Genomic DNA, 12,896 nt, shown 5'->3' on the forward strand with positions numbered 1-12,896 from the left:
CCCCCACCGGCTCCTGGTCCCCAGAGAAGGATTTGGGCATTCACCCTCAGGCGGACAGTTGCCAGAGGTACAAGGCTACCGCCGCACTGGCAAGAAAATAAAGGCTGCACAAATCTCGAACTGACCCCAACCGTTCCTGGTCCCCCTTGCAAGCCTTGGGCACTAACACTCAGCCAGGCGGTTGTCTCAGTCGCAAGGCTTCCACACCACTGGCCAGCACCTGAAAGCTGCACAAACCTTGTCCCCACCCCACCCGCTCTTTGAGTCCCATGCACGCTTTGCTCACTCACCCTCACCTAGGCCCTTGCCACAGGCACAAGGCTCTCCCAGCACTGGCTGGCATCTGAAGGCTGCACAAACCTCGTCCCCACCCTCACCCGCTCCAGTTCCCAATCACAGGCCGTGCTCACTCACCCTCACCTAGGCCCTTGCCACAGGCACAGGGCTCTCCCAGCACTGGCTGGCTCCTGAAGGCTGCACAAACCTCGTCCCCATCCTCACCTGCTCCTGGTCCCGCGGCAAGCCTTGGGGACTCACGCTAAGCCAGGCGGTTGCCCCAGGCGAAAACCTTCAACACCAATGGCCAGCAAATGAAGGCTGCACAAACTTCATCCCCAGCACCATCAGCTCCTTATCCCGAGCCAAGGCTTTGGGCACTCACCCTCACCAGGTGGTTGCCCTAGGCGCAGGGCTCTCCCAGCACTGGTGGGCACCTGAAGGCTGCACAAACCTCGTTTCCACCCCCACCTTTTCCTGGTACCCCTAGCAAGACTTGGGGACTCACACTCAAACAGGACATTGCCCCAACCAAAGGCTTCCAGAGCACTTGCCAGCCACTTAAGTCTGCAGAAACATAGTCCCCTCCCCCACCCGTTCCTGGTCCCCTTGCAGGACTTGGGCACTAACACTCAGCCAGGCGGTTGTCTCAATCGCAAGGCTTCCACTCCACTGGCTAGCACCTGAAGGCTGAACAAAACTTGTCCCCACCACACCCACACCTTGACTCCCATGCATGCATTGCTCACTCACCCTCAGCCAGACGACTGCCAGAGGCACAAGGCTGCCACAGCACTGGACAGAAATGAAGGCTGCACAAACCTCGTCCCCACCCCCACCTGCTTCTGGACCCACTAGCAAAACTTCGGCACTCACCCTGAACAGGACATTGTCCCAGGACCAAGGCTCCCAGAGCACTGGCCAGCACCTGTAGGCTGCACAAACCTATTCCCCACACTCACCCACTCCTGGTCCCCTTGCAGGCCTTGGGCACTCACACTCAGCCAGGCTGCTGTCTCAGTCGCAAGGCTTCCACACCACTGGCCAGCACCTGAAGGGTGCACAAACATCGTCCCCACCCCCACCTGCTTTGGACCCCTAGCAAGATTTGGGCACTCACCCTCAAACTGGCCACTGCCCAGGCCCAAGGCTCCCAGAGCACTGGCCAACACCTGAACGCTGCACTAACCTATTCCCCACACCCACCCGCTCCGGGTCCCCCTCCCAATCCTTGGGGACTCATGCTAAGCCAGGCAGTTGCCCCAGGTGAAACGCTTCCACACCAATGGCCATCACCTGAAGGATGAACAAACCTCATCCCCACACACATCAGATACTTGTCCCCTGCCATGCACTTGGGCACTCACCCTCAGCCAGGTGGTTGCTCCAGGCGCTGGGCTTTTGCAGCACTGGCTGGCACCTGAATGCTGCACAAACCTTGTCCCCACACCCACCTGCTCCTGGTCCACCTAGCAAGATTTGGGCACTCACTCTCAAACACACCATTGCTCCAGGACCAAGGCTCCCAGAACACTGGCCAGCACCTGAAGGCTGCACAAACCTCGTCCCCACCCACACCTGCTCCTATTGCCCCTTGCAGGCTTTGGGCACTCACATTCAGCCAGGCGGTTGCCAGAGGCACAAGGCTGCCACAGCACTGGCCAGAAAACAAAGGCTGCACAAATCTCAAAAAGAACCAAACCGCTTCTTGTCCCCCTTGCAGGATTTGGGCACTCACACTCAGCAAGGTGGTTGTCTCAGTCGCAAGGCTTCCACACCACTGGCCAGCACCTGAAGTGTGCACAAACTTCGTCCCCACCCCCATCAGCTCCTGGTCCACCTAGCAAGACTTGGGCACTCACTCTCAAACAGGCCATTGCCCCAGGCCCAAGGCTCCCATTGCACTGGAAAGCACACGAAGGCTGCAGAAACAGTCCCCTCCCCCAGAGGTTCCTGGTCCCCTTGCAGGCCTTGGGTACTCACCCATAGTAAGGCGGTTGACACTGAACAAGGACTCTCCCAGCACTGGCTGGCACCTGAAGGCTGCACAAACCTCGTCCCCACACCCACCGGCTCCTGGTCCCCAGAGCAGGATTTGGGCATTCAAACTTAGAAAGGCAGAAGACCCAGGGCCACTGCTCTGCCACCACTGTCCATGACACAAAAGGAAAAACCATCCTCGTCCCTACCCCCACCCGCTACTGTTCCCCCTCACAGGACTTGGAGATTCACCCTAAGGCGGGCGGTTGCCAGAGGTACAAGGCTACCGCCGCACTGGCAGGAAAATAAAGGTTGCACAAATCTCGTACTGACCCCAACAGCTCCTTGTCACCGTTGCAGGCCATGGGCACTCACACTCAGCGAGGCGGTTGTCTCAGTCGCAAGGCTTCCACACCACTGGCCAGCACCTGAAGGCTGCACAAACCTTGTCCCCACCCCACCCACTCCTTGACACCCATGCACGCCTTGCTCACTCACACTCAGCTAGGCGGTTGCTCCAGGGCCAGGGCTCTCCCACCACTGGTGGTACCTGAAGGCTGCACAAACCTTGTCCCCACCACCACCAGCTCCTGGTCCCCTGTGCAAGACTTGGGCACTCACCCTCACTTAGGCAGTTGCACCAGGAGAAAGGCTTCAACACCAATGGCCAGCACCTGAAGGCTGCACAAACCTCGTCCCCACACCCACCAGCTCCTGGTCCCCAGAGCAGGATTTGGGCATTCAACCTAAGAAAGGCAGAAGACCCAGGGCCACTGCTCTGCCAGCACTGACCATGACCAGAAAGCTAAACAATCCTCATCCCCACGCCCACCCGCTCATGTTCACCCTCGCGGGCCTTGGGCATTCAACCTCAGGCGGGCGGTTGCCAGATGTACAAGGCTACCGCCGCACTGGCAAGAAAATAAAGGCTGCACAATTTTCGTATTGACCCCAACTGCTCCTTGTCCCCCTTGCAGGCCTTGGGCACTCACACTCAGCCAGGCGGTTGTCTCAGTCACAAGGTTTCCACACCACTGGCCAGCACCTGAAGGCTGCACAAACCTTGTCCCCACCCCACCCGCTCCTTGACTCCCATGCATGCATTGCTCACTCACCATCAGCAAGGCGGTTGCCAGAGGCACAAGGCTGCCTCAGCACTGGACAGGAAATGAAGGCTGCACACACCTCGTCCCCACCACCACCTGCTCCTGGACCACCTAGCAAGACTTGGGCACTCACCCTCAAACAGGACATTGTCCCAGGCCCAAGGCTCCCAGAGCAATGGCCAGCACCTGAAGGCTGCACAAACCTCGTCCCCACCTCCACCTGCTCTTGTTCCCCCTCACAGGCCTTGGGCACTCACACTCAGCCAGGCGGTTGTCTCAGTCACAAGGTTTCCACACCACTGGCCAGCACCTGAAGGCTGCACAAACCTTGTCCCCACCCCACCCGCTCCTTGACTCCCATGCATGCATTGCTCACTCACCATCAGCAAGGCGGTTGCCAGAGGCACAAGGCTGCCTCAGCACTGGACAGGAAATGAAGGCTGCACACACCTTGTCCCCACCACCACCTGCTCCTGGACCACCTAGCAAGACTTGGGCACTCACCCTCAAACAGGACATTGTCCCAGGCCCAAGGCTCCCAGAGCAATGGCCAGCACCTGAAGGCTGCACAAACCTCGTCCCCACCTCCACCTGCTCTTGTTCCCCCTCACAGGCCTTGGGCACTCACACTCAGCCAGGCGCTTGTCTCAGTCGCAAGGCTTCCACACCACTGACCAGCACCTGAAGGGTGAACAAACCTCGTCCCCACCCCCACCTGCTCTTGGTCCCCATAGCAAGACTTGGGCACTCACCCTCAAACAGGACATTGTCCCAGGACCAAGGCTCCCAGAGCACTGGTCAGCACCTGAAGGCCGCACAAACCTTGTCCCCACACCACCCAAACCTTGACTCCCATGCACGCATTGCTCACTCACCCTCAGCCAGGAGGTTGCCAGAGGCATAAGGCTGCCACAGCACTGGCCAGAAAATAAAGGCTGAACAAATCTCGAACAGACCCCAACCTCTCCTTGTCCCCCTGCAGGCTTTTGTATCAGTTGCAAGGATTGCACACTACTGGCCAGCACCTGAAGCCTGAACAAACCTCCTACCCACCCCCACCTGCTCCTGTTACCCCTCGCAGGCATTGGGCACTCACTCTCAGCCAGGTGGTTGTCTCAGTCACAACGCTTCCACACCACTGGCCAGCACCTGACGGCTGCACAAACCTTGTCCCCACCCCACCCGCTCCTTGACTCCCCTGCAAGCCTTGCTCACTCACCCTCAGCTAGGCCTTTGCCCCAGGCACTGGGCTCTCCCAGCACTGGCTGCCACCTGAAGGCTGCACACACCTCGTCCCCACCCTCACCCTCTCCTGGTCCCCCTCCAAGCCTTGGGGACTCACGCTAAGCCAGGCGGTTGCCCCAGGTGAAACGTTTCCACACCAATGGTCAGCACTTGAAGGATGAACAAACCTCCTCCCCACCCCCATCAAATACTTGTCCCCTGCCATGGCCTTGGGCACTCACCCTCAGCCATGCGGTTGCTCCAGGTGCTGGGCTTTTCCAGCACTGGCTGGCACCTTAACGCTGCACTAACCTCGTCGCCACACCCACCCGTTCCTGGTCTCTAGTGCAGGACTTGGGCTCTCACCCTCAGCTAGGCGGTTGCCCCAGGTGAAAGGCTTCAACACCAATGGCCAGAAAATAAAGGTGGCACAAACCTCATCCCCAGCCCTATCAGCTCCTTGTCCTGAGCCGAAGCCTTGGGCACTCATCCTCAGCCAGGTGGTTGCCCTAGGCGCAGAGCTCTCCCAGCACTGGGTGGCACCTGAATGCTGCACAAACCTCGTCCCCATACCCACTGGCTACTGGTCCCCCATGCAGGACTTGGGCATTCACTCTAAGAAAGGCAGAGGCCTCAGGCCCATGGCTTCACCAGCACTGGCCAGGACAAGAAGTCTGAACAAACCTCATCCCCACCCCACCGGATACTTGTTCCCCTAGCAGGCCTTGGGCACTCACCCTCAGCCAAGGGTTTGCCCCATGCAAAAGGTTTCCACACCAATGGCCAGCAAATGAAGGCTGCACGAACCTCATCCACAGCCCCATCAGCTCAATGTCCCCTGCCGAGGCCTTGTGCACTCACCCTCAGCCAGGCAGTTGCCAGAGGCACAATGCTGCAACAGCACGGGACAAGAAATGAAGGCTGCACAAACCTCGTCCCCACCCACACCCGCTCCTTGTCCCCTCCACAGTACTTGGGCATTCACCCTAAACAAGGAAGATGCCCCATACCCACGGCTCTGCCAGCACTGGCCAGCACCTGAAGGCTGCACAAACCTACTCCCGACCCCCACCGGCTCCTGGTCCCCAGTGCAGGATTTGGGCATTCAAAAAGAAAAGCAGAAGACCCAGGGCCACTGCTCTGAAGTTCTGCCCAGGACAAGAAGGCTGAGCAAACCTCGTCCCCACCCCCACTCGCTCCTGTTCCCCCTGGCAGGCCTATGGCACTCACCCTCAGCCAGGCAGTTGCCAGAGGCACAAGGCTGCCTCAGCACTGGCCAGAAAATATAGGCTGCACAAATCTCGTACTGACCCCAACTGCTCCTTGACCCCCTTGCAGGCCTTGGGCACTCACACTCAGCCAGGCAGTTGCTCCAGGCACAGGGCTCTTCCAGCACTGGCTGGCAACTGAAAGCTGCACAAACCTCGTCCCCATCCTTACCCACTACTGGTTCCTCTCCCAAGCTTTGGGGACTCACGCTAAGCCAGGCGGTTGCCCCAGGTGAAAGGCTTCCACAACAATGGTCCAGCACCTGAAGGATGAACAAACCTCATCCCCACCCCCATCAGATACTTGTCCCCTGCCATGGCCTTGGGCACTCACCCTCAGCCAGGCAGTTGCCAGATGCACAAGGCTCCCATACCACTGGCCAGGAAATGAAGAGTGCACAAACCTCGACCCCACTCCCACCCAGTCCTAGTCTCCCGCAAAGGACTGGGGCATTCACCCTAAGCAAAGGGGGACGCTCCAGGCCAACGACTCCTCCAGCACTGGCCAGCAACTGAAGGCTGGTTCCAACTCTAACCTTAACCCTATCCTGGTTCCAACACTAACCCTAACACTAACCCAAACGCTATCCTGGTTCGAACCCTAACCCTATCCTGGTACCAAACTTAACCCTAACCCTAACCCTACCCCGGTTGCAACCCTAACCCTGACACTAAACCTAACACTAACCTGCTTCCAACCCTAACCCAAACACTAACCCTAACCTGGTTCCATCCTAACCCTAACCCTAACCCTATCCTTGTTCCAACCCTAAACCTAAAGCTAACACTATTGTGGTTCCAACCGTAACCATATCTTTAACCCTATCGTGTACCAACCATATCCTTAACCCTATCCTGGTTTCAACAATAACCATAACCCTATCCTGGTTCCATACTTAACCCTAACCCTAACCCTAACCCTATCTTCGTTCCAAACTTAACCCAAAACAGAACCTTATCCTGGTTCCAACCCTAACCCTAACCTTAACCCTATCCTAGTTCCAACACTAATCCTAACCTTAACCCTATCCTGGTTCCAACCCTAACCCTCAGCCTAACCCTATACTGGTTCCAACCATAACAATAATCCTATTCGGGTTCCAACACTAACCTTAACACACCCTATCCTGGTACCAACCCTAACCCTAACTCTAACCCTATCCTGGTTCCAACTATAACCCTAACCCTATCCTCATTCCAACCATAAACTTAACCATAACCCTATCCTGCTTCCAACCCTAACCTTAACCCTACCAACCCTATACTCGTTCCAACCGTAACCCTAACCATAAGCTATCCTGGTTCCAACTCTAACCCTAACCATAACCTTAACCCTATCCTGGTTCCAACTCTAACCATAACCCAAAAACTAAACCTATCCTGCTTCCAACCCTAACCCTAACCCTAACCGGGTCCAAACCTAACCCTAACCCTAAACTGGTTCGACCCTAACGCTAACCCTATTGGTTCGAACCCTAACCTTAACCCTAACGCTATCCTTGTTCCAACCCTAACCCTAACCCTATCCTGTTTCGAACCCTAACCCTAACCATAACCCTCCCCTGGTTCCAACCCTAACACTGACCAGATCCTGGTTCCTACCCTAACCCTAACCCTAAACCTATCCTGGTTCCAACCTTAACCCTAACCCTATCCTTGTTCCAACCCTAACCCTAACCCTATCCTTGTTCCAACCATAACCCTAACCCTAACTCGCTCCCGGTCTCCCTCGCAGGCCTTGGGCACACTCCCTCAGCCAGGGGGTTGCCCAAGGCACAAGGCTTCCACACCACTGATCAGCGCTTGAAGGCTGCACGAATGTCATCCCCACCCCCACCTGCTCCTGGTCCCCAGTGCTGGACTTGGGCATTCCCCCGAAGCATGGCGGAGGACCCAGGTCCTCGGCTCCTCCAGAACTGGCGAAAATCTGAAGCCTGCACAAACCTCATCCTACACAGACCCGCACCTGGTCCTCCACACAAGACTTGGGAACTCACCCTCAGCCAGGCTGTTGCCCCAGCCCCAGGGCTCTCGCAGCACTGGCTGGAACCTGAAGGTTGCACAAACCTCATCCCTACCCCCACCCGAAATTTGTCCCCCGCCCAGGCCTTGGGCACTACCACTCATCGAAGCGATTGCCATAGGCACAAGGCTGCCACAGCACTGGCCGGCACCTGAAGGCTGCACAAACCTTGTAACCAACCTTCAATCGCCTGTGGTCCCCCTCGCAAGCCTGGGGAACTCACCCTCAGACAGGCGGTGTTCCAGTCCCGCTGCTGAAACAGCACGGGCCACCTCCTGAAGGCTGCAGAAACCTCATACTGACCCGCACCCTCTCCTGGCCCACAGCGCAGAACTCGGGCACTCACCCTCAGACAGGCGGTTGATTCAGACCCAAGGCTTCCACACCACTGGCCAGCAACTGAAGGCTGTTCAAACCTCCTTCACACCCCCACCTGTTCCTGGTCCCCCTCACAGGATTTGGACACTCACTCTCAGCCTGGCGTTACCCAGGCGAAAGGCTTCCACACCATAGGCCAGCACCTGAAGGCTGCACAAACCTCATAACCAATCCCAATCGCCCCTGTTTCCCCCTCGCAGGTCTTGGGCACTCACCCTCAGCAAGGCAGTTGTCCCAGGCAAAGGCTGCCAAAGCAGTGGCTGGCACCTGAAGGCTGCACAAACCTCGTCCTCACCCCACCCGCTCCTGGTGACTGGTGCAGGCCTTGGGGACTCACCCGCAGCGGAGAAGTAACCCCAGGCCCTCTGCTGCACAGCACTGGCCAGCACCTGAAGGCTGCACAAACCTGGTCTTCTCCCCAACCGCTACTGGTCTCCCTCGCAGACCTTGGGCACACTCAGCCAGGTGGTGGTCTCAGTCCTAAGGCTTTCACAAAACTGGCCAGCACATGAAGGCTGCACAAACCTCGTCACCACCCCCACCTGTATCTGGACCCCCTACCAAGACTTGGGCACTCACACTCAAACAGGACATTGCCCAGGCCCAAGGATCCCAGAGCACTGGCCAGCACCTTAAGGCTGCAGAAACATAGTCCCCTCCCCCACCCATTCCTGGTCCCCTTGTAGGCCTTGGGCACTCATACTCAGCCAGGCGGTTGTCTCAGTAGCAAGGCTTCCACACCACTGGCCAGCACTTGAACACTGCACAAACCACGTCCCCACCCCTAGCTCCTCCAGGTCCCATGCGCAGGACTTGGGCATTCACTCTAACCAAGGCAGAAATCCCAGGCGCAGCCGGTACCAGCACTGGCCGGTACCTGAAGGCTGCACAAACCTCGTCCCCATGCCCACCAGCTCCTGGTCCCCCTAGCAGAACTTGGGCACCCACCCTCAGCCAGGCCTTTGCCCCAGACGCAAGGCTCCAACAGCACTGGCCAGCACCTGAATGCTGCAGAAACTTAGTCCTCTACCCCACCCGTTCCAGGTCCCCTTGCAGGCCTTGGGCACTCACCCACAGTAAGGCTGTTGCCCCAAGCCGACAGCTCTCCTAGCACTGGCTGGCACCTGAAGTCTGCACAAACCTCGTCCCTACACCAACCCGCATCTGGTTGCCCTCGCAGGCACTGGGCACTCACACTAAGCAGGGCTGAGGCCACAGGCCCAAGGCTCTCCCAGCACTGGGCTGGCACCTGCAGGCTGCAAAACATCGTCCCCACGCCCACCAGTTCCTGCTGCCCCGCACATGACTTTGGCACTCACCCTCATCCAGGCGGTTGCCAGAGGCACAAGGCTACCACAGCACTGGCCACAAAATAAAGGCTGCACAAATCTTGTACCGACCCCAACCGCTCCTTGTCCCCCTTGCATGACTTGGGCACTCATACTCAGCCACACTGTTGTCTCAGTCGCAAGGCTTCCACACCACTGGCCAGCACCTTTATGGTACACAAACCTCGTCCCCAACCCCCACCTGCTTCTGGTCCCCCAGCAAGACTTGGGCACTCACCCTCAAACAGGCCGTTACCCAGGCCCAAGGCTCCCAGAGCACTGGCCAGCACCTGAAGGCTGCAGAAATGTAGTCCCCTCCCTTACCCATTCCTTGTCCCCTTGCAAGCCTTGGGCACTCACTCACAGTAAGGCTCTTGACCCAGACCCAGGACTCTCCCAGGATGGGCTGCCACCTAAATGCTGCGCAAACCTCGTCCCCACCCTCACCCGCTCCTGGTCCCCCTTGGAGGCCTTGTGGACTCACGATCAGTTAGGTTGTTGCCCCAGGTGAAAGGCTTCCACACCAATGGCCGGCACCTGAAGGGTGAACAAATCTCATCCCTACCCCCATCAGACACTTGTCCCCTGCCATGGCCTTGGACATACACCATCAGCCAGGCAATTGCATCCGAAATCTTTCTCCACTTTCTTGCTAACTGTGGCCCTAACATTGACCAGAACCTAATGTATACATGTCTGTAGGCAGAAGTCGAATCCAGTCCCATCGCCTACCCGCACCCTAACCACTTCCCTAACCTTGTCCCCACCCTCGCGGTAACCGTGGCACTATCACTCACCCGACCTTAAATGTTTACATTGCTGTATTCAAACCTAAACTCAGTCCTATTCCTCACCCTCACTCTAACCACCACCCCAACCTTGTACCCACCATCACATTAACTTGGCACCTACACGGAGCCGACCCTATATGTATCCCTGAATGTAGAGGATACCCGAAACCTGTCTTATCCCTCACCATCACCCTAACTGCTACCCCACACCTGTCTCCACCTTCGCGCTAACTGTGGCCCTAACATGGAACCGAACTGTAATGTATACCTGTTGTAGGTAGAAGCCGAATCCTGTCCATCCCTCACGCTCACTCTAACCACCATACCAACCTTGTCCCTACCCTCGGGGTAACCGTGGCCCTAACACTGTTCCAACCCTAAATGTATATGTGGCTGTAGGCAGATCCCGAATCCTGTCTGATTCCTCCCCTCACCATAACCACCAACCAAAACTTGACCAACCCTCGCATTAAAAGTTGCTCTGACACGGGTCGCACCCTAACTCTAAACCTGAGGGAAGCCTTACACCATACCTGTACCAACTCTCACACGCACCCTAAACTCCAACACAACGCTATCCCTACCGTAACACTACCGTCACCCTAACACTGGCTCTACCCTAATTCTAAAACTGGCAGTAGCCAGAGCCTGAACCATGTCCCAATGCTCACGTTCACCGTTACCCCATCCCAAATTTATCCCAACACTCAAGCTAACCATGGCCCAAATACTGTTTGGACTCTAACTGTAACCAGACTGAAATCTTAGGCCGGAACCTGTCCCGACACTCACCCTCACCCTAATCCCCACCCGAACGTTGTCCTTACCCTCGCGGAAACCATGGCCCTAACACTGGTCCTAGCTCCTATCTTGATTGAAGCCTTAGGACGCACCCTGTCCCAACGCTCACACTCACCCTACTGCCCACCCCAACCATGTTCCAACCCTCGCGTTAACCGAGACCTAACACTGACCGGATCATTAATGTATACCTGGCTGTAGGCAGAACCCGAACCCTTCCCATCCTGCACCCTAACCACCTTCTTAACCTTCTCCCCAGCCTCACTCAAACCGTGGGCACTGACACTGACTCTACACCCTAAATATCTACATGGCTGTAGGCAGAAGCCGAACCCTGGCCCATCGCTCACCCGCATACTAACAATTTCCATAACATTGTCCCCACCCTCATGCTAACAGTGGCACTAACACTGACCCGACCTTAAATATATATATTGCTGTAATCAAAACCCGAGCACAGTCTCATCCATCACCCTCACCCTAAATGACACCCCAACCACTGCTCCACCCTCGTGCTAACCGTGGCTCTAACACTGACCCGAAACTTAATGTGTACCTGGCTGCAGCAGAATGCGAACCCTGTTCCATCACTCACCTTCACACTAACCACCACCCCAAAATTTTCCCATCCCTCAAACTAACCGAGGTTCTAACATTAGTCGGACCTTAACTCGAAACCTGCGTGAAGCCTCAGCCCGACCACGTCGCAACACTCAGCTCACCTTAATGCCCACCTCAGCGTTGTGCCAACCCTCGCGCTAACCGAGACCCTAACTCTGACCCGACCCATTAATGTATACCTGGCTGTAGGCAGAACCCGAATCCTGACAATCCCTCCACTCACCCTAACCACCACTTTGTACACCACATGTACAGAGGAAGCCGAACCCTATCATTCCCTTAACCCTCACCCTAACTACCATCCCAAACTTGTCTCCACCCTCATGCTAACTGGGGCCCTGACACTGACACAAACATTAATGTACACCTGGCTGTACGTAGAAGCCAAACCCTGTCCCATCCCGTAACGGCACAAAAACCACGTCCCTAACATTGTCCGCACACTCACGCTACCTGTGGCCCTAACACTTACCCGAACCAAAATGCAAACCTGGCTCTAGGCAGACACCGAACCCTGTCCCTTCCCTCAGCTTGCACCCTAACCACTTCCCTAACATTGTACCACTCTCGCGCTAACCGTGGCACTAACACTGACTCGACCTTAAACATTTACATTGCTGTCCTCAGAACACCATCAACCTAACAACCACCCCAAACCTGTCTCCACGCTCTCGCTAACTGGGGACCTCACACTGACATGAACGATAATGTATACCTGCTGTGGGAAAAAACCGAACCCTGTCCCATTACTCACCTGCACCTTAAAAACTTTCCTAACCTTGATTCCACCCTCATGCTAACCATGGCCCTAACATTGACCCGAACCTTAATGTATACCTGGTGTAGGCAGAAGCCAAAGCCTGTTCCATCCCTCATCCTCACGCTAACCACCACCCCAAACGTTTCCCATCACTAGCGCTAACTGAGGTCCTAACACTGGTCGGACCCTAACTCGAAACCTGGGTGAAGCCTCAGCCCGAAACATGTCACAGCAATCACGCTCATCCTAATGCCCACCTCAGCGTTGTGCCAACCCTTGCGCTAACCGAGACTCTAATACTGACCCGACCATGAATGTATACGAGTCTCTAGGCAGAACC

Source organism: Rhinolophus sinicus, linkage group LG04 (genome assembly GCF_036562045.2).
Source record: "Rhinolophus sinicus isolate RSC01 linkage group LG04, ASM3656204v1, whole genome shotgun sequence".
Taxonomy (NCBI): Eukaryota; Metazoa; Chordata; class Mammalia; order Chiroptera; family Rhinolophidae; genus Rhinolophus; species Rhinolophus sinicus.